The following is a 20,410-nucleotide window of genomic DNA, read 5'->3' as shown; positions in this document are numbered from 1 at the left end:
AGGGTTAAGGGAACATTGTATTATGATAATAAATGATTCGAAGAATTTTACTTTTTTTTTTAATGTGAAGAAATTTGATGCGAACAAATGTAAAATTCCTTTGCAGAACGGAAAGTTACATTTGCCCGACTCATATTTCTGCTCGCTTAAAGGACAAAACTAAAATTATTTCAATAATTTGTTATCATAATACACTGTATACTCAAAAGGTGGTTCCTTGGTGGAATATCTGTGCCATAAAATTTAGAAAGAAAGAAAACGGTGGTTCTTCTGAACAACCACTATGCTGCAAAGGGTTAAGGGAACATTGTATTATGATAATAAATGATTCGAAGAATTTTAGTTTTTTTTTTTAATGTGAAGAAATTTGATGCAAACAAATGTAACATTGTAAAATTCCTTTGCAGAACGGAAAGTTACATTTGCCCGACTCATATTTCTGCACGCTTAAAGGACAAAACTAAAATTATTTCAATAATTTGTTATCATAATACACTGCTCTCATAAACTGACTGAATAGTTTGGGAATTAAATCAATGGCTTTCACAGAACACGCTATGAAATATGTCATATAAAATAATTTTTATCTCGAAAAGGAAGTAAAAACGAGAAAAATTTTATTGAACATTTTTTAATATCTCAAAGAATAACCCCCTGAAATTAATAACACTAGTTAAGGTTCATCCTATTTAAAGCTTCATGAGCTGCTTCCTTTTTGCAACGAAACGATTGGGAGTTCAGCTCCAATTCCACTGTAACTTACTACCAAATATTCGGAATCACTCTTTCCTGTAAAAGATCAGGCTTATTTTTTAACCTATGCAGCAAGTAAAACATTAATTTGACCAAAAATTTGGAGCCACCCATTTTTGTAGGGAGCCCTTCTATTCATCTTACTTCTCTCCTGTTTATCATACGCATAATAAAACGGTGGACTAGTTTCCGTGTAAAGACATATGAATTGATGACTGTCTAACACCAGTAACTTTCATTAAAATTTGGTAAAATCGTTACGTGTGTTAGTCATCCTGTATGTACCGGCGCTTCAAGTATTTACACTCATATAGTTTTGTTTTTCAATATGTTATGTCTCAGAATACTTAAAAAAACATTGTCCATAATTTAAAAACCGTAAACAACAACAGATTTCCTGATGTTTATAAAACAAATTCCGAAACCAACACGGCCACGTGTTATTTACAGTAGTTTCTTACGCGGTAACAAGCAGTTCGACTTAGTAATTTACGCTAACACTAGATGTCGCCACGCTCTCGTAGTTCTGATTTGTCCACAAGCGGCAGCAGCTCTGGACTCCGAAGTTTAACGAAGTTGCATACTCGGTTCAGTAAGTTGTTAGTGTGTCACGCGTTCGGGTGGCGACGGTTTTGTCTGCCTTGGAACGAGGAAAGTTTAGCGACAGTTTCTATGTCGACACAGCAAAACTTGATACGTGTTAATAATTGTTGTGATGCGTTGCTGTAACAAGTGTTGGGCAAATTTTAAGAACCATGTGGTGAAAGCTTGTTAATTTTGGTTCACTTTTGCTCACACATTTTTAAAATTAGATATTTATGAAGTCGTTTCAGTAATTTACGGCAGTGTTTATACCAGTGTATATTGCTGAAGGTAGTTCCTTTCTCGTCTCGGGGTTGGCACGTGTGTTTCGACTATTTTTTACACGAGAGGTGTTCCGTGTTTAACGTATTGATAGTGTCAATGCATTTTCATTAAAATGATTGTGAAGAAACTGTTGAGTGTGTTGATGTGAAGTTCCTGTCTTTCAGTTCCAAGAAAAGGGGTTCGTTTTAGCTTTGTGACAGACTTCTACGACCATTTTTCTCCGTCTTTCGGAAACACGTATTTTAAATATTCGACTTCGACTGTAACAAACTAATACTAATTGTGATCATGAAATAACAGTACAGCTTTTATGTTAGAATGCCCACTAATTGAACTCTACTGCTGACTACATGAAGTATTGCCTCTAGGCGCTTTTAAGTTCAGCAACCCTTTAGGAACACACTTTCACGCACGGATTACTACTGTTGGCAATGCATATCTCAGCCCCTTGAAATAGACTGGGTTTGACCTTAATGACGACAAAAAAACGTGTTTGCTCCTAGTGGCCAGTGCGTGGTAGTGTGCGTGTGCTATGTTGTGTTTACGATTGTGTTTGTGATAGTTTATTCTGACCATGGACTACAATCGGCTCTGTGACGAGCGATAGGAACAAACCACCTCTTCACTGTGCTTTGTTTTACATTAGTGTTTTATCTGCTTCGAATATTTTTATCGTATTCAAGTGAAGAAACCCGAGCAAGTGTTTGTTGGAGTAACGTTTCATCGTACTCATGGTAAGTTGATGCCTGCAGGCAGCTTTCTTTCTTGATGGCATGTTTTGATGAGGACAGTTTAGTCTCGTAAGAATTTAAATGCGTTACAAGTTTGCTAGAAGAAGGTTGTTCTCACTCCACTGTTGCTAATATCGAAAGTGACTTTTCCCTTTCGCTGTACGTTAAGCAGAAGATATAAATAGGTTTAGATAGAAGAATAAACGTAATAAAGACACTTTGTCAACATTCGCACATATTTTTTCAGAACATAGAAGAGAATCTCTTTTGGTAAACTGGAAATGTACACTAATACAAATTTTAACAAGGTTAGATACAAATTGTTATGTATTTTATTTGTTATTCTTATATGTATGAGTAAATAATTTTATATTGAAAATCACGAAGATTCTAATTGTCAAAAGTCTTTCCCTATGCAGCATTATTTGTCAATTTTGTTTCTTATTCTAGAGTACAAAGATAAGTTTGATTATACTCGACTTTACATATTTATTTTCCTGGTTTTTTGACGTTTGGAACTGCGTTACTACTGTTCATTAGATTGATATAAAGTCCGAGCTCAAACAACTCAACTCTTTCGATACGAACTTCTCACCTCTGCTGATCACGTGATCAACAATGACATAAATGTTATGTTTATATGTTTATACCCAAGTCTACCCACATATACGCAATTCCATTTATTACATCTTTACCGAAGAAATTCAAGACACATCTCGCTTTTATTTTTGTAGTTTTATATAAAGGAGGAATTTTCGTCATATTTAATATTAAATTTATTCATTTTTAATTTATTACACGATAGGTATTGACAAGGAAATGCACTAGAAAGAAAAATATGTCTTCATAAACTTACTCCATTCCTCACGTGTGTTGAGAGTATATGAAAGAGAGCAATTCTGTCACACTAATTCTGATGTATAAACTAAATAAATTCTGAGAAATCTTTTTTATCTTTGTCTACCTCTCTCTTCCCCTTTCCGTCTACTTTTCGTTTCTTGAAATATTAGGTATCTAATGCCTATTTTCCTTTGTCATCTCCTAGATTTAGAATTTTTTTTCGTGACTCTGCTGTACGTTTCACTGAGACACATTTTAATTAATCGAACTAGTTTCTTGGGAATACCAAATTCAATAAGAACATCATATAAAACTTCTCTCTTAACCGAGTCATATGCCTTTTTTGAAATCTATGAATAACTGATGCACTGTAACCTTATACTCCCATTTTTTCTCTATCTGTCGAACACAAAATATCTTATCAATAGTTGATCTATTACGCTTAAAACCACACTGATGATCCCCAATAATTTCATCTACATATGGAGTTAATCTTCTCAAAATAGTATTACGTAGAACGAAGAAATAGACAAAAATGTTTTTCCATGTTGAATCTTTCGTACACTACTTTTAACACTTGAATATAGTAGGCTCTGAGGATGGTGTCAAGCAACACCGAAACAGCTGTAAGCCACACATGCTTACATAGGCCTAATTAACACGAGTAAGATCGCCATTTAATCAATTATTTAAAAATGCATTGTTTCGTTTAGAAATTTGAGATACCACACAAAATAATATTCCTCTGTCTCCTCGTTCCACTCTTCTTCTTGTTTCTTCTTCCATAAGATTTTAGAATTTACCTACAGGATTTTTTTTGTAGGCTTACAGTAGCGTGAGCCAACTACATAGGCTTATATTTTCGCGACAAGCGATATGCATAACTATTTGATTATAAATAACTTACTAATAAGTACATTTTCAGATAAAATATGCGTTCCATACTATACCTACGTTTTGAGCCCCTCCTTACGGTTTATGGGTCGTCCTCCATGTCCCCCCCCCTACAATAGCAAATCCTGGCGCTGTTCCTGTTGGCGAACCATCGACAATCGAGAAGAGTGGACCACAGCGTAATCAGATTCAGCAAGTTTGTGGCAGTCTTGATGCCAGTATGTGCTGTGCAGTTCTTTGTGCGTTATTTTTCGTCACATTACACTATTTTTCTCTAAATCAATGAAAATCGAAATGCTTCAAATGTTTACGGCAGACAGTCATAAAAACTTGACCGTAGAGACAAATTATTAAGATTTTATCTTTCGTCCTGTTAACAAACTGTCGTCTCGAGCTATAGGCTAAGTTTTTCTCATTAATTCGACAAAATGTATCATAACTAGGAAATATATCTGGCATCATTTCTTTGATACACTAATTAACAGAGGAAACTTTTGTGGATTCATTACGTGAGGCTCTACCTAGAGGCGAGATGGTACTTGCGACTCTATTATCTGTTTTTTTATTTAATGACGCTGTATCAACAACTAGATTATTTAGCATCGATGTGATTGATGATAGCGAGATGATGCCGGGAATTTGTCATAGATTATCTAGCATTCGCCTTATGGTTGGGGAAAACCTCGGAAAAAGCTCAACCAGATAATCAGCCCAAGCGAAAATCGAACTCACACCCGAGCGTAACTCCGGTTCGGCAGGCAAGCGTCTCAGCCGACTGAGCTACGCCGATGGCTCTCTAATGTCTGTATTGTATTGTATTTATTAACATTCCATGGTATTTATACATGCTCACAGCTAGAATATGGAACAGTCAAAAAACTTAATACTATTATAAAGTCTTAATTTATAGTCACAGTCTAGATGAAATATATACAGACGAGATTTACAATATAGTCTACTAGTACAACACAAAAGTTTTAGTATCAATTTCATGAAGTGTTATTGAATGTCATGAATTCACCTACAGAATACAAGGCGTGAGAAATTAGGTACTTCTTTAATTTGACCCTAAATAATCTTATGTTTTGAGTTTCATTTTTTATATCGATAGAGAGGTTATTATAAATTTTTACTGCCATATAACGCACTCCTTTTTGATAGCACGATAGACTTGCGGATGGAGTATGAAAATCATTTTTTGACGTGTATTTATGCTATGAACTGTTAAATTAGTTACAAAGTTTTCACGATTACATACGAGGAAGATTATTAATGAAAGATATACTGACAAGCCATGGGCATTATTTGTAGTTTTTTTTTAAATAGTCCTACACGATTCTCTAGATTTGGCACCTACTATTATTCTAATTACTCTTTTTTGTAATAGAAATATATTGTTACTATCTGTGGAATTTCCCCAGAATATTATTCCAAAACTCATTACCGAGTGGAAGTATGTAAAGTATATTGTTTTTAAGGTATTGATATTTACGATCTTTTGCATAGCAAAACAAGCTGAATTTATTTTGGGGGTAATTTATTTAGTATGATTTTTCCAATTTAAGACATCGATTTTTAAGCCAAGAAATTTGGTTGTTGTTGTTTGTAATAGGGATCTATTATTAATTATTGCGCTAGAAATTTGCGACGTTGAATTTGGACAGGATTTAAATTGAATTATGTTAGTTTTGTTACAATTTAATACTAATTTATTGTAAAAATAATGCGGAATGATCTAGTTACATGCAAGTAAATGATATTTGGTGCATACCGCTAAGTTGAATTGTCTGTTTTGAAGGTATATTGTATAATTTAATGTATAAAAAATAATTATCCGGAATTTTCATGCTTCATTTAGTATTTTATCTCTAATATAGAGATCCGATGATATACTGCTACAGTTACGCAACTACAGTGCTACAACGTACTTGCAATATAAACCTACGCCTTTGATAATGTAGTCCATTTCTGGCATCATTTAGGCGATCTCTGGAACAAGAACTTAACTACAAAATTTTGAATCCGAGTTACAGAACATCAAACATTTTATATCTGATAACAGAATTGTGCAGAACGACATTCAAATATTTCTACAAGGTGCTTTGTTTGTTGGAAGGAAACAATATTTTGTTCAGGGGGGGGGGGTTGTTATTAAGGATTCAATATAATGCTGTAAACGGAAGAACGATGTAACGTACGTTATTATTCCATAGAACAAATCAATTGTAAAAGAAATAAGAATGTGTAACAGGACTGTACCTTGAAACATAATCATCCAAGGAGAAGGCCCTTGAGACTTAAATTCGAGGATATATCTATTCCGCCTAAAGTTGCCAAACGTTTGTTCAGCCACACCGGGACAAATTCTAAACTCCTAAAATGATTTCTAAAATATGTTATTCATGAAGAAGTCAATAGGCTATATGAGAAATAGATCCGCACTTTTTACTAGCTACTTTTATATTTTATAATTTTTAATTGGGTACTCGACCACATACATCTATAGAATTTATTTTATAATAATAATAATAATAATAATAATAATATTAATAATAATAGGCCTAATAATAATAATATAGAATTCCAAATATTCGGATCGCTAATTATCCGACACGTTTCAGGACAGTTTGAAATTATTTATTCAAAGAAAGTTGCATATGTTTAGGTTTTTTAATTTCGTGTATTATACTCCCATACATAAGTAGCCTAAAGTTCTGTTTGAATATGTGTAACTTTGTTCATTATAAACTGTAGGCCTATAGTCATTTTGCAATTTTAATATATGCAGTTAATTAACTATTGTTGTTTCTAGACACTTTTCATTTCCGACCCAATTATCCGGATTCCTCATATCCGGATTATACTACTCCCTATTAATCCGGATAATTGGAGTTATACTGTAATAATAATCCTCATCTTAACAGGTTGTAGCCTTATAAGACCTGTTACGAATTCAACGCTGTGGAATAACGGTTAGCATGCCTGAAACAAGCGGGCTCGGGTTCAAATCCTGGTTGGGGCAAGTTACAGCTCATTCATTTTGCCACACTCGCGATGTGCAGTACGGGAAAAAGTTTCTGTAGAGGGGATAGGAGTAGAAGGGAAGGTCGGGCGTGTGTCTACCGAATTCAAGGCAAAGACTAACCCATTCCCCTATAATTCGTAAGTAGACTCATCCGATCTCGTGCGCAGCTCTGTAGGAAGAGTGGGGGAGTGTCTGGACATAATGCATGCGCTGTACATGCATGACAGAAGGTGAAAACTAACCCATTCCTCGATAATTAGTAAGTAGACTCATCCGATCTCGTGCGCAGCTCTGTAGGAAGAGTGGGGGAGTGTCTGGACATAATACATGAGCTGTATTTGGTTGAGACTTTTTCTGAAGTTTTCCCTCAAATGCTGGATAATTTTCAGCACTGGACCCTGGACTCATTTCGTCGACATTATCGCCTTCATATCATTCAGACGCAAGATAATCACCACAGTTGATAAAGCGTCGTAAAATAACCCACTAAAAATACAAAAAAATAACTAACTATCCGTCTCTTCACAGGACGGCCTTGTGATCTATGGCCTCGAGGTTTATAATTCAAGATCGGTCTAGCGCAAACATGGGTGTAAGGGAGAGGAGGTAAATATGATCGAGTTCACTCCTTCCATAATATTTCGGACGTGTTTACATCACAAAACTTGGCATGTTATTACATTAAACATTTAAAAACAAATCACATACCCAGTATAGGCATTCATATGGTCATTACTTATGGCTTAGTACTCATTATAAATAGGCCTAATCATTTTTAAGCTCTAGATCGCCAATACTGTTTGGTCAGGAAGAGTCTGTCTATATTAGGATGAATACTATTACATAAACGTAAAGCAGTTAATCAGGTTCATTTAGAAAACAAAATGTTCGCAGACATACTTACGTGGATTCAAAGATTGCTAGCATTTTAGCTCCGAATTTATGTAAGTTAAAAAATTTGTCATTAGGTAATAATTCATACAATTCTTTGTTGGTTTTACCTGACATTTGAAAAAAGGCATTGTTCTCTATTACTCGCCTATGTGTTACGATAAATTTTATTGGACTGCATTTTCGACCAGTAGTGAATGTGGGTTGGCTTCTCCATTAACAAATTATTATTGTTTAGCACGTATGAGTGACTCTAGAAATGCATATAGAGTGTTAGTTGGAAGACCTGAGGGTAAAAGATCTTTGGGGAGACCAAGGCATAGTTGGGAGGATAATATTAATATAGATTTGAGGGAGGTGGGATATAACGGTTGGGACTGGATTAATCTTGCTGAGGTTATGTACAGATGGCGGGCTTATATGAGGGCGGCAGTGAATCTCTGGGTTCCTTAAAAGTCATTTGTAAGTAAGGTTCTTGAAAACTTTTCTCACTATTTCAACCTCCACAACAAATGACATTAAAATAACACATTGCTTTAACACAAGTAACAACTATTTTATTAATATAAACAATTTTTAACAATCCTATTTTAAATTCTTACCTGTAAGTTAATAATTGCCAAAATCCTTCCTATATTCAAGATCGAAGTGCCGTATGATATTGTTTTATTTAAATCACAACTGAACAGTCGATTCATTGAACTTTACCTTTATGACCTTTCATAATAACAAAATAGTCGTCCATACCTGTGGAGTAACGGTCAGCGCGTCTGGCTGCGAAACCAGGTGGCCCGGGTTCGAATCCCGGTCGGGGCAAGTTACCTGGTTGAGGTTTTTTCCGGGGTTTTCCCTCAACCCAATACGAGCAAATGCTGGGTAATTTTCTGTGTTGGACCCCGGATTCATTTCACGGCATTATCACCTTCATTTCATTCAGACGCTAAATAACCTGAGACGTTGATACAGCGTCGTAAAATAACCCAATAAAATAAAATAAAAAAACAAAATAGTCTTGTTTCCATGTTCTTTGGAAATTAAAACGAAACCTGCAATTTATTTTTCATATTCTACTACTTTACACAGCCCTGATTAGAACGCTATGGTACGGAGTTCAGCCTCTGCTTACTGGATGCACATGCAGACAGGTACAATATTTATGGAGGGAGGAAAGAAGGGGTAGTGTGCACTGCCCGCGCAGGAATATAGTGCCCATGCTTTGTCTAGGGATACGCGTTATGGACGTTCTGTTGATTTGTTGGTACGAATTATCTTTATAGCGCTGGATGTATTCTGATATTGGTTCAATTCCTATTTCTTGTTGTAGGTCTAAGAATAATAATAAAAAATTAATAATAATAATAATAATATAGCCTATTTTTCGTACCAAAATTTAGGCCTATTTATTATTCATTCTCCCAAAATGGGAGTTGGATTAATCTTTTTTTTCAATTCAGATGGTATTCTACATTTTTAAAGCCCAAAACTCTGTACAATACATTTGTTTTCGTGATCTAGCCTATAGCCTATCGGTAATCACAGACATCAAATGGGTACGAGGAGTTTCCTGTACATTGCTGTGTTTTTCATTCACGTACTGAAGGCAAGCAGTGACGGTATCATGTCGCTCTACAAACTCTGTCTCTACAAGCAGTAACAGGTGGTTTCGTAAAGAATGAGAAGGAGAACTTTTTTGTTGTTCTGTTGGACAAAATGTAATATGTTTACTTGACTCAACGGTTCAATTAGGAGAATATAGAAACATTAATTGCCACGCTGAATAATGTATTATTATTATTATTATTATTACTATTATTATTATTATTGACCACTAAGTATGTGTTTATATAATGCTTCTGTACATGCATGAAAATTGATTTTTTTATATCATCTCCCTAGAAGGATAAAATTATTAGGTTTTATTTCAATTTTAATCTTTTTAATGTTTAGATCAGGGTAACTATTTAAGTTATTAGTTATTCATTTAATAATACTATTGTAGAAAATCTGATTCAATATTATGTACCAACGAACTGTTAAACGCCAGAAATTGACAAGTCTTAAATCATAGCCAGGAAGAGAAAGATGAGATAAATAAATGTAAGGAAGTCAGCTACCTAATGGGGTTTGAAATATCTCGTGCTGTAGAGCCTTTTAATAGAACAGAATTTATCAAAAGAGTAATGATTAAAATAGCTTAAATAACTTGTCCATAAGAAGTTTTTAATTTTGTAAAACTATGAATTTCTCGAACAAGTATCGAGAGAAGAATTTAGAAAATTCCTGATTATATTCAAGAGGAAGGATAAAAAAAAGAAGGAAGAAAAATCTTATATTATTCACTGGAACTTGATGACAGCAATGACATTACTGATACAGCAAAACTTGAGACTTTTACCCGCTGGATTGATCAAAATGTTAGTACAGGAACCACCGCTGGTTGTAGTTTTCATGCAAAGTAGCCTACCTTTCCTCCGTCTCCTTACTTCATAGACTGTCTGTCGCATGTAATCACTGCAACTCGAGTTTTGGTCACCGCTGCTACAGGTAGTCCCTCCATATCTTGTTTTGGGCGTCCTATGAGTACTGCCCGGCAAAGCGAACTTGTGCGCGGAAAATATATGCAACAAGACACAAACTGTAACATCGTATTGTAACATAAACCGACACCTGGTCGACTGCACCGCTTTCACCTACAAGGCAAAGTCGGGCGTTCGCCTTGCCGGGTAGTAGATGATGTTTTTCAATTAATTGTAGGCTACACAATATCATCAGTTTTGCTGTTGTGTCCGTGTCTTACGATGTCGACTTTTTAACTTCTCTTGGATGTCTGTATTCCTATGACTGTTAAATTTCCTCGATCCTTTTCGTAGGTAAGACACGGAGTACAGGTGAAGGCAGGAGAGAAACGCACACGCATTTACACGATGTACACGGTCACATTGTGCCATCTTGGGCGAGAAGTAGCTGGTGAATTTTGCCTGAACTCTTATTCAGATATGTATTTTCTTTCACTATAGGGCATACCAGTTTTACTTCCCCATGATAAAAATCTTTGTCGTCTTTGAACTCCGTCATCTCCGTCCGGATTTCTGCCAGCGATTTGCCGTAAGCGTACTCAAGGGATGTTGTTTAATGAATAGCCAAATTGTGCCACGATATGAAATAGAGGTTGAATGTAACCTAATGTTTATACAGGGTGTAAGGGGTATAATTGCCATTATTTTAACTGATGATTTCATGTCCTCAGGAAGAAAAAACGCCCTTACATTTTTTTCTAATTGCAATATTTAACTAATTATTAAAGTTTACAGTATTAGACGTTTTGAAACGTTGCTGGATGGGAGGAGGGGGTTTACAAGTACACAGTACAGCTCAAGCGGGTACAGACATACCGGTACAAAACAGATGCTCTGTTCTAATGCAGAAGCGGACCATGACAATACTGTTGTTCACATAAAACGAGCAGCAAATACGAACTTTCAATCTTATTAGAACATTATGGTAAATTTACATTTTGTGTAACAATATTGCTCCATTTTTATTGTACTTCTAAAAAAATAAACTATATTGGTTTTCTGCACAAAATCCCAAGAACTTGTTTTTCTAATGCAACATTTTAATCTTTCCCGCTTCCGTAAAGCAGTATCATTTTTAAACAGATTTCTGGTTGTGTGATTTTCGAAACGCGGTAAGAGACTTCTAGTTTCTAATAATCGTTGAGAAACTGCTACAAAATTTCGCCGATTAGGTACCGGTAACCTTCTTTGAGGAAAACGTTGACGACACGTCCTTTTTACCTCACTTGAATTACGACGACTTTCTCCATAAATTAGTTACATATATTCCTCAACTGTAAATGTCATTGTAAGTTGTTTATCAAATACCCTGTGCTGAACTGCCATCGGCTCAGCAGTAGACCTATGGACAGGGAGCTTGAACTCAGCTGACTCGTACTTACGTCTGTGCAGAGTATTGCCTGATGAATGTTGCCACGTCTCTCACGCCAGAATATTAACAAATTTAAGCATGCATTTTTATTTTATATCACAAAAACGTAATATAACACACGAATATTTATTAAACGAATATTAACTCTTTGCCAGGTATATCTACTGATGTAATTGTTTTCGTAATTTTACTAACGATATAAGCAGTATAACGCAAATAAAATAAGAAAATAGATTTTTTTTTCTGTGAAAACTATCAAGTCTTGACCCTATGTTGTATGGACATTTTTTGATCCTGTTGACCGTTCCCGACCGTGAAAAGGACGACATTTATACTCCTTACTCCCTGTATAGTGGGCTTATTAATATTTTGTTACGATGACTTAAGTAAGCAAAAATATATTTTGTAACTTTTGATATAAATGCTCCTGTCCGCCACTATTGCTCACTGGCGCTTATCAGTTTAAGCTGTCCTTGGTTTGGTTCCCGGTACGGACGAAGATTTATCTTCATTTCACGGAACTGGGTCTTTGTCCTATGTCTTGCACATGTGGCGTTTCCGCTGCTGCCCTGCATCGTGCTAACCATATGATCAGGGAGACCTGCATTGCGTTAATCTAAGAGAAAGATATACCCTTCTTTACACCATGTCAGTAAAACAGGACGTTAAACACGACGAAGAAAAAAAAATTCTCTTTGATCTGCTATGTTATAGGCGTCTGTGTTTAATGAACTTCGCTGCTATAGGTGAATTAGTATCCTTATATGTGCAAAAATGAGATATAAATGTTATGTAACTGTAAACCTGTCCAATAAATGTTCTGCTATATTCTACATCAGTGATTTAATTACTATGAAATTAAAAGCGTTTCACCTCAAGGGCCTTTCACGCATATATGATATTTGCCTAGGGCCTCGAAAGCTTTAAAGCCGATTTTGCTCGTAAATCTCTGACGTAGCCTACCGGTAATCCGCGATTACAGCCATGTATTAGGATATATAAAAATTAATCCATAGCTCAATATGTTACCGAAGCATTCACCATAACACTTTCACAAATTCTAGTAATTCATCATCATCATCATGAATTATACATCCGTGTTACACTTTTATTCTCGTTAATTTATTCATCGGAATATCATCTGAGATGAGCACTTCGCACAAATCTCCATAAGGAGCTATTGTACCAGATTGTCCAAACAGCTTTTTTTTTAAGTAATAAAAACGTTAAATGACTTATAATATTTTCACCATTGATTAGTTCTGCTTAATTTTACAGTATATAAAATACTTTCGCCTTTTTTCTTCTGCTCTTTTTTTTTCTACAGTTCGTTTATGTATTTAGGGCAGCCGCGGCGAAAATGCGACTCACGAGCACATTGTGGCTCGCAGTGCTTTTCTCTCGCTTCCTACCTACAACCCCCACCCTCTTACTCACTGGAGTCAAACTCCGTTCTATTTGTATTTGTCTCGGACCTGCGAGTGGCGTATCGTCGCAATATCTCTCTCGAAACCATGTACCTCTATAAAAAACGAAAGTTTCAAGTAGGATGGGAGGATGCATTCTTTTGCTTACAATATGATGAAAATATTAAATGTATGATTTGTTCACAAATATTACAAGGAAAACGGTTGTATAACATAAAACGGCATTATAAGTTACTACGTGTTACTGATGAAACATTAAAAGGTTGTGTTGTTATTATTATTATTATTATTATTATTATTATTGTCATCATCATCATCTCTGTACGTCGATTCTTTTACAGCAGATGTACGAATAATGCGATTAGATTTTCAATTTAAACTCACAGATTTACAATGTGACGTTAAATGAAAGCTAGATGTAAGGACTTGACAGATATTGAACTTTTCAAATGTTTGGAAAAAAATAAATATTTGAAGCTTTGTTCTTTCGCTTGCTCTGTTGAAGCCATGTTCGCTGTAACTTACGTTTGTGAAAAATTATTTTCAACAATGAAAATAGTAAAAATCAAATTTAGATCACGACTAACAGACAAATACCTTCGTGATCAACTACGATTGGCAGTAAGTGACATAATTCCTGATTTTGAAACTTTGTCGCGGAGACATTCTGAAGACAGTTAATTTTAGGTTGTGATAATGTGTCCTATGTTTTCTTGTTCGTTTCTTTCTTCGTTACACGTCCTAAACATTAACTTTCCCTTCGGTTGTCCGCCTCCCTCCATAGGTGCTATGCAGGTTGCAGCTTACACAGTGGCTCGGCGCACCATGGCCTTTTCGCCACGGCTGATTTAGGGGATAGTCGGGTAGTATCGGACAGTGCGTTTCTTTCATCTACCACCATATGGTAGTACCTGAATGACATGGTTACGTTTTTCTATGCGACATCACAGAAACGTAACCATGTCAATCAGGTACTATCATCGTGTGGTAGATGAAAGAAACTCACTGTCCGATATTACCCGATGTCCGATACTACCCGACTCTCCCCTAAGTTTCTTTCTATTTACATGTGTCTTAACATTAAGAGAATAAACCTGTATCTTAAAGAGCAGGCATGGGGATAATAAGGGTGAGAAGGTATAATTAATTATTGAATGCATTAGGCTTGTTACTGGATAGACAGAGCAAATAAGCCAGGCATTAACCTACGTAACTTAGCCGAAATAACTTTTCTTTTACAAGATTACAAGATTTTTATTGCAAGCAAAAATTACATACAATAACAAAGATTTTACAATACTATTGTAATACTCGTTATATGAATATTCTTCAAAATTCGAAATTGATTACAAATCTCATAGTCAAATAGTCTACATATTACAAATTATTGTATAAATACAAGGTAACTGGCTCACATCCGAAAAAGCAAGATGCTTGAGGTCGGGTGTGACTAATAATGAAAACTGGATACAAGAAAAAATAATAAAATAATAATAATAATAATAATAATCTGATTAAAACTGTTAAATGTAATTAGCCTACACAAAGTTTAAAAAGAATAAGAAAAAAAAACAAAAACAAACAAACAAAACGATACCATAACCTATACATAAACATACTAAGTTAAGAATACAACATTGTTAAAGTCACAGAAAAAAAATAAATAAAGAATAAGAATTTACATGATTATAATTTTAAAAACAGTTCAAGCACTTGTTTTTTGAATAATGAATTGTTTAATAACTTTAGTTTAGGATTCCTCTTTATAAAATCATTATATAATCTTGGACCGTAATTAGAACTGTGCCTTAGACCTGCTTCAGTGTTACATTTTGGTTCAATGAGAGGAAGCGAAATATTGTATCTTCTTGTGTTGACTGTATAATTCATATTACCGCACACTCATTCAAAGAAAGTTGAAAAGAAATAATTATGTATATAAAACTTGAGTAGGCCTATAGGTCTAGTGTAGTTATAAGAGCAATTAGATTGTTAATACACGAGAAAGTGAACATTAGATAATGCATCATCAGACCTTGCTTTTAGTCATTTTTTACAAACAGCGGAATTCCCTGGTTGCGTGGTCACCGTTTACGATATTACAGGACAGGGACATACGCCTACCTAGGCCCAAAGGGAAGGAGATTAATTTGCACGTCCCTTGTGGAAATTGAACACGAGTCCACCAGATTTATAACTATAAACGTTATTGTATAATATATGGCGAAGGTCTGTGTGATGTTAATACGGTGCCAGTGTTGCTTTTGTAAGGAACACAATTTCTGATTCACAATAAATTTAAACTGAAATCGTTTTGACAACGTGCCTTTTGGTTACAATTAAAATGCGCTGAAGATATGACTCACGCTGTTTCAAAACAACATTAATGTATAATCAAAGATATGTAACATAGAGCTTTGTCGGAAAATATGCAGGAACCAGAATAATAAAATGCACGTAAGAAGGTTGCCATAAATTTTCCACACAATCTTTTTCATGTTGAAGACATCTTAACAGCTAGGTACTCTTTCTTCATAGCAGTTGTGGGCCAATTTTTCTGTTTTCTTAGAAACCAGACCTTGGGCAGTCTTTTAAAGGTTCTGTATAAAAACCACAAGCTCTTAGCAAACAGTGCATTACCGGGAACAGTATAGCGCAGTATATCTGAACCAGTATGGAAATGACTTAACTGCGTACATTCTTCGGTGATAATGTTTTCGATGATTTGCAATTTTCTTTAAAAGAAAGAGGTATTTAATTTCTTTCATTTGTCGGTGTAGTTCTGTTATTTGTAAATATATTTCTTCTAAGTGCTAATTTATCAGCGAACAGATTGAAAAGTAACAGGGGATTTGAGGAAATCCCAATGATCGCGTGCAATGTCTATATAGTTACAGTGACTAAGGTAACGGAATTAGAATAAATAAATAAATACAATTTGACCTAAGATTTAAGAGTACCTAATGAACGGAATGAAATTAAAGGTAAACGGAAAAAAAAAAGGAATATCCATTTTTTAGCGTTTTTATGATGTATAGCGCATTCTACAAAATGATAGTGGAAGCTCCTAAGTTCGACAGAAATCAAGTTCGACATTCCTATAGTTCGACTGTTTACGTACGAGAATTAGACACGCCCCTATACGGGCATTAAAAAATGAGTTTGCCATTTGAATGGGAATTGGTTCTGTGTTTTGTAGTGATACTTTTGTTAAAGGAAAACAGAATATTTAATTGATTAGGACATCCATATTTAATCACTGATTTTAAATTAATGAACTCTTCTTTTTCTATTTGAGAACTGTGCCGTTTGTGAGACGAAACTGTCGAAACCCACTGTGGTACTAGAAGCGCATACACAAGTCTCAGGACGGGCAGGAAATTCAAGTACAGTACTGTATTCGTTGATGGATAACCAATAAGAATTTGTATTCATTTCACCTGCCATACCCACTACCCTTATTGGACTGAACTTTCAATTCTGTTTTGTCGAACTTAGGAGAGTCCACTGTACTACAAAACTGTCCAGTCACAGGGGGTTTAAAAGTTGAAATACCCGTATAACGTAAGCCTAATGTTAAACATTTGATGCACTGGTTAAAAACCAGTAATGTCAACAGTTTACTACTTTATTCTCAAAAATGTTGTTCTGTGACAATCCCTATCCCTCCCCAGACCCGTCAATTAAGTTATGAATAACATTCAATCTTCCATTAATAATGCATTGAAACAGAATATAGGGTAAAGGTTGGTAACATTGTGATACGAGTAATATTGTGATAGTTCTTTTTGAGAATATATTACAATTTTACTGAGCGAGAGAAGGACCGGTTTTGTGCAGAAACTTGTCCACGAACATTCCCTTAATACGTTTTCGCAAAAAACCGTTCTTCCTCAGCTCAGTAAAATTGTAGTAAATTCTCAAAAAGAACTAACACAATATTATTACTATCACAATATTACCAGCCTTTACTCTACTTAGCCTACTATTAAAAGAACAAGAAAAGAAATGTTTTTAAGCCACAGAAAGTTGTCAGTTAACTGGTGTACTGTATATAAACACGTGAGATCTCGTAAATGTTATTTTTTTAGTCATCTCCCTGAGTAGTGTCATGCCAAGTTTGTATTAACTTTCTGAATTGACATATATGTATTGTACAAACAGGCGTCCGTTTCGCGTCCATATCAAAGCACAACTGAATAAAGATTATTTATTTTTTTAATCTCCCCTGGATTACTTAAACTAAGTGATTTTTCAATAACCAGCCAATGGTTTTCAGCTAATGGGCTTTCATTGAATGAAGGAAAGACACAAGATTATATTATATTTGATGTGATAAGTTCATTTGAAATAGTATCTCTAGTGTTAAGTTATTAGGTTTTTACTTAGATTCTAAATTATGGGAATCCCGTATTGATAATATTTGTGTAAATTTACTAGGAGTTCTGTTTGTATTGAGATAAATAAAGACTTGTTTCTGAACTGACAATCTTAGAAACACACAGAGTGAACCAGAACTCTACCGACAAACTTTCACGAGTTGTTCAGGGATGTTGGCTGAGTGTTTTGATATGAGGAACCTATGGTCTCCGATGACTTACTACTGAGTAATGTGTTGTTATGTTTACTTGTAGCATGTCGTTTGGACGGTGATAAGCCGGGTTCTGATAGATTGCAAGGAAAGATGAAAAAGTAATCAACTAAGTTCTGAAGTAGGTACTGTAATACAAACAATACATAAATTACATGAGTAATGAAACAGACCTTAGAACAAAACGCATACTTGTTTGTTATATTTTTTATATGAATGTATATCTAAATAAGATTTGTTTTTTTCCTTCTCCTGAAAAACATATGTTGCACTTACGCCATTGTTCCTCCGAAAAAGCGACATGTTGACTCACCTTGTGTAGTATAGGAATGACTCATATAGACTTATGATTTTATCACAGCTCGTTATGCATGTATAGCGAGCTGTGTGTTGTAATGGATATAACGCAGGAATTTGCATGACAAAGTCAGTGTAATTTCCATTCCACAAAATCCTTTCATTTTTCTAATAGTGTAGGTCGATATATAGAACGTTACCGAACTCTTCTCCCATTCACCATTCCTTCCAGTACATTCTTCAATAGGCAGTTTCTAGCACAGAACAAATAAACTATTTATCTAAGCATCTTAGCCATAGTAATTATAAACGTTTACAATGCAGTATGTAAGAAAAAATCTGCCATTAATGTTATCTTACCTGCTGGCTGACTTTTTCTCGCTGTGAGAATAATAACAGATAATACGGAATGTCGGATAATCAACCTTCTATTGGTTTGGTGGCCAAAATCAAACATATGTCCTATTCACTCGACAGCAACCCGTATAGTAGAGTGGGATAGTCAAAGAGGGAAGGAGATACAAAGAGCGTATTCCGAATCTCAGAGCTGAGCAATTTGATGGCATCACGGTGTTCCGAATTTCACCGATGGCTTCACTGATGCTACACCGGTGTCGCACCGGTTCCATCAGCTTGCAGAGGTGGTGGCAGTCTCCATCAGCCGCCATCAGTGAATCTGATTGGTTCTTGTATAGGGCGGGAATTAGCAGACGAATGACATCGTGCACTGTTGTGTCATGGCGGTGTGTTCTGCTTTAGTTCTGCTGTATTGTTTGTAATGAGCACAACATAAAAACAATATGTTAATGGCTTATGAGCGAACATGTCAACGGACCAGTTATTACTACCGGTTCAAGAAATAAATTGTTTATGCTCTCTTTTATTTGAACGAGATGGGAGTATGGAAATTTCGCAAAATTTTGCTAGCTTAGCACAGACAACAACTTATACAGTCGCCATGACAGCCATCAATCCTTCCAGCAGTTTTATTCCTATTTCGCTGCAGCGTAACGTCATTGTTGTCCATCGGTCCGGTGAGATTCGGAATACGCTGAAAGCTACAAGCAGGAATGTTCTCTGTCATGGCCGATTTTTTAATTTTCCGTAAATATAATACATATATATATATATATATATATATATATATATTATTCTTGTATGCCTCCGTACAGGTTACAAATTATCCTGTGTCTAGAACTGTTCACAGCTATTCTCTAAATCAACTAATGGCATTCATAATTTTGTTTTGCATATTTTATTAGTATTTCTCATATTACGATATTACTAATATGATTTCATCTTACATACTGTGCATCACACACGTCGAAACATTAATGCATATTAATATACTGTATTTCAGTTTCTCAGAATCAATGACTGAAAATGGGTAGTTACGTCAGTTACTGCTAGCCGCAGTTGGTCGGAAAGATGATTGTCGGTCAGTCGGAACCTACAACTGGATTCTGCATGTTTTCATTGCTGCTCATAAACATTCGTTATAGCGAACATAGTTTGAATGGAATAAGTAAAGGAACGAAGCTTTCGTTATTTGTTTTGACACAAATTATTGAAAACTTGAGCATCTGCTAATTCCTTACATCTAGTTTTAGTGATAACATCATATTGTAAATCAATAATTTATCTTTGAATATCTGTGTTAGCCTTTTTTATGCGTACCGAGGAATGATCAATATACAAAAAAATAATGTCATGCTGCAAAAGTCTTAAGTCTGGAATTCTCTCCTTACAAAATTAATCTTTTATAATTACAAGGCCAGCAACATAATTATTCATTTTATTATAAGGTATGTTAGAAACGGAATTTAAGCGTGGAAAATAGTGTAATTGAGCATTTTAAGTGTTTCAGCAAGAGAGTAAATTTGTTTATGAATGCCTGGATTACACCATATATTTCGACAGTACTTTCCTGGCTTCCTTGAGGCGTAATATTTAACTAGTTTAAATGCTAAAAAAAATATCACATAGAAAACTGATGCTATACTCGTACATCTGCTTCTTCTTCTTCTTCTTCTTCTTCTTCTGCCCGACAAGCGTTAAGCCACAAGGCCTGTTACGGTCTCACATAAAATTTTCACGCCATCTCTTACCAGGACGACCCATAGATCTTTGGCCATGTGGTACATAA

The 20,410-nt window shown here is 35.1% G+C and overlaps 1 protein-coding gene across 1 annotated transcript in view; it reads left to right on the top strand.

Annotated features, from left to right (window-relative positions):
• The first annotated feature begins 1,363 nt into the window (after positions 1 to 1,363).
• LOC138704812 (receptor-type guanylate cyclase Gyc76C-like) overlaps positions 1,364 to 20,410 on the top strand; it is a 934,849-nt gene continuing 915,802 nt past the window's right edge. Inside the window, exon 1 of the mRNA XM_069833089.1 lies at positions 1,364 to 2,354. The gene's annotated coding sequence lies outside the window, so the exon portion shown is untranslated. The remainder of the gene's footprint in view (positions 2,355 to 20,410) is intronic.

This window comes from Periplaneta americana, chromosome 8, assembly GCF_040183065.1.
Source record: "Periplaneta americana isolate PAMFEO1 chromosome 8, P.americana_PAMFEO1_priV1, whole genome shotgun sequence".
In the NCBI taxonomy this organism is placed as follows: domain Eukaryota; kingdom Metazoa; phylum Arthropoda; class Insecta; order Blattodea; family Blattidae; genus Periplaneta; species Periplaneta americana.
This window is presented reverse-complemented; position numbering and strand designations above follow the sequence as displayed.